Source organism: Rhagoletis zephyria, unplaced genomic scaffold (assembly GCF_001687245.7).
Source record: "Rhagoletis zephyria isolate East Lansing unplaced genomic scaffold, Rhagoletis_zephyria_1.1 Rzeph_scaffold_00688, whole genome shotgun sequence".
Classification (NCBI taxonomy): Eukaryota; Metazoa; Arthropoda; class Insecta; order Diptera; family Tephritidae; genus Rhagoletis; species Rhagoletis zephyria.
In genome coordinates, this window is record NW_016157772.1 from 122985 (window position 1) to 125833 (window position 2849).

The 2849-nt window shown below is 38.7% G+C and overlaps 1 long non-coding RNA gene across 1 annotated transcript in view; it reads right to left on the bottom strand.

Annotated features, from left to right (window-relative positions):
- Window positions 1-2488, bottom strand: part of LOC108361035 (uncharacterized) — a 20325-nt gene extending 17837 nt beyond the window's left edge. The window contains exon 1 of the long non-coding RNA XR_001847226.1: window positions 2369-2488. This is a non-coding gene — a long non-coding RNA (uncharacterized LOC108361035). The remainder of the gene's footprint in view (window positions 1-2368) is intronic.
- Between the last annotated feature and the right edge of the window lie 361 nt (window positions 2489-2849).

Below are 2849 nucleotides of genomic sequence, written 5' to 3' on the forward strand. Positions count from 1 at the left end.
CGAATCCTACTGAAAGAAGTCTGATGAGGAAATGTGGTGATTTCCGAAATAGCTATCACTTCAACAATTTTTTCAAATTTTGTTGCTTTTCCACAATAAATTTTCGTTTAAAAAAACGGCCTTGAGCTCAATAAAAATTGTTGAATAAAATTGTTATAAAAGGACAAAAAAATAACAAAAACAAATAACTTAAGGACGAGCACATCTAAAAGTTAAACATTCTAAAAATAGAATTATTAGCAAAAACCAACAGTACCAACAACCACATGATCAAGTGAATTGCAGCGGACTAGCTGCGCTTGATTGTGTTGGCATAACAAAAATGAAAATAGTGGAAAAAAGCAAACGATAATTTACAAGGCGTACTTAGCACGGTGCATAGGCAACTGGCTGAGTCAGTGGGATCGTCGGTTCGAATCCTACTGAAAGAAGTCTGATGAGGAAATGTGGTGATTTCCGAAATAGCTATCACTTCTACCATTTTTTCAAATTATTGTTGCTTTTCCACAATAAATTTTCATTTAAAAAATGGCCTCGAGCTCATTATAAAATTGTTGAATATAATTGTTAAAAGGCCAAAAAAATAACAAAAAACAAATAACTTAAGGACGAGCACACCTAAAAGTTAAGCATTCTAAAAATAGAATTATTAGCACAAACCAACAAAACCAACAACCACATGATCAAGTGAATTGCAGCGGAATAGCTGCGCTTGATTGTGTTGGCATAACAAAAATGAAAATAGTGGAAATAAGCAAACGATAATTTACAAGGCGTATTAGCACGGTGCATAGGCAACTGGCTGAGTCAGTGGGATCGTCGGTTCGAATCCTACTGAAAGAAGTCTGATGAGGAAATGTGGTGATTTCCGAAATAGCTATCACTTCTACCATTTTTTCAAATTATTGTTGCTTTTCCACAATAAATTTTCATTTAAAAAATGGCCTCGAGCTCATTATAAAATTGTTGAATATAATTGTTAAAAGGCCAAAAAATAACAAAAAACAAATAACTTAAGGACGAGCACACCTAAAAGTTAAGCATTCTAAAAATAGAATTATTAGCACAAACCAACAAAACCAACAACCACATGATCAAGTGAATTGCAGCGGAATAGCTGCGCTTGATTGTGTTGGCATAACAAAAATGAAAATAGTGGAAATAAGCAAACGATAATTTACAAGGCGTACTTAGCACGGTGCATAGGCAACTGGCTGAGTCAGTGGGATCGTCGGTTCGAATCCTACTGAAAGAAGTCTGATGAGGAAATGTGGTGATTTCCGAAATAGCTATCACTTCTACCATTTTTTAAAATTATTGTTGCTTTTCCACAATAAATTTTCGTTTAAAAAAACGGCCTCGAGCTCAATATAAATAGTTGAATATAATTGTTATAAAAGGCCAAAAAAATAACAAAAACAAATTATCCAACATTTTAATGTATGCAGATGATGTAAAACTTTATAGATCGTACGTTTCAATTAAAGAAAAGTCTTTGCTACAATTAGATATAACAGCATAACTTACTGGTGTAAAGTAAACTTATGGCTCTAAATCAGAGGTGGGCACTCCCACTATAACACACATGCGCTTGTGTGCTAAGTGCTCATTTACACACGGCGATTTTTGTTGCCGCAACTCGACGTTTGTAGGAGAGAGAGTGACGAGGAAAGGAGAGGGGCACCGAGTGGCTCGTGCTCGGGCAACACGCTTAGTGCTCTCGTTCGTCTGTGTAAATTGAACCCCTGTTGACAGCTGACAACAACAATTGCATACACACAAATCGCCGTGTGTAAATGAATCGAGCAAAAGGGAATGTGAAAAATCGCGTCGACAAAAGTTTCCGTGAATAAACACAGTCTAAGCAGCGAAGTTTTGCTCAACAACCAGTGCTCGGACTTTACCACATTTGTGGAATAGATAACTCTTTTTTTTGCTAAATTACATTTCTACTACTTCTACCACCGTAAGCTAAAACACTTTCGGATTCTTGAAACTTCTTTTTTTTAATTTGTTTATTTACGCATTAATGAATGGGCATTTTCTACAACAAAAAACAACATTACTTGCTGCGAAGTCGACACATGTATTATATGATCGTCTTCGTGCGTCGTACGATAATTGATGATTGACTGATGCTTTGCTAGCACTTCGGCAAAGCAAATCAAATCAGTTGCTGCTGAGACTTTACTGTGCAATTCGAATAATACACACATAAAATCTTTCGGGAGGAATGGGAAATACATTTTTTGCATAGAAAACATGAATGGGTGTGCTGTAACGCGAGCTTTAAGGTTGCAAATACACTTTCAGCAACTCTCCGCTAAACGTACCTCAGCCGTGTATCCATACATGTTGCGCAACATACCCCTGCAGTACGGGGGAGCGACTACTGGACTGCTGAATCAGAAACTACGTGATAAACTCCGCCAATTACCGACCGACTACTTGCAGTGTATTTCATCGATTACTTTTACAAGGAAATGTCCTAGGCGGTTGTTGTAGCGGCCCAGATCGGTTGATATCTCAGTCGTTGTCGTCAAGTTCCACTAACGGAAGCTCAAGGAAGCGTGCAGCTTCTATCGGGTCGGTCCACAAGGACAAAGCCGTTAGGGTTGTCGGGTTTTCCGGGCATGCGAAGAGATGTTTCGAGTCGTGCCGCATGCCGGACACTCATTTGGCACATCCTCATTCAATCTTCTCAGGTAGGAGTTTAACCTGCTGCACTAGCCAGAGCGGAGTTGGGCTATTGTCGTTTGTGTCTCCCTAGGCAGATGAAGCTCCGTCTCGTCTATGTCCGGTGGTGGTATGCCTAGAATGGCATTCACAGGTCTAGAGTCTACATAACT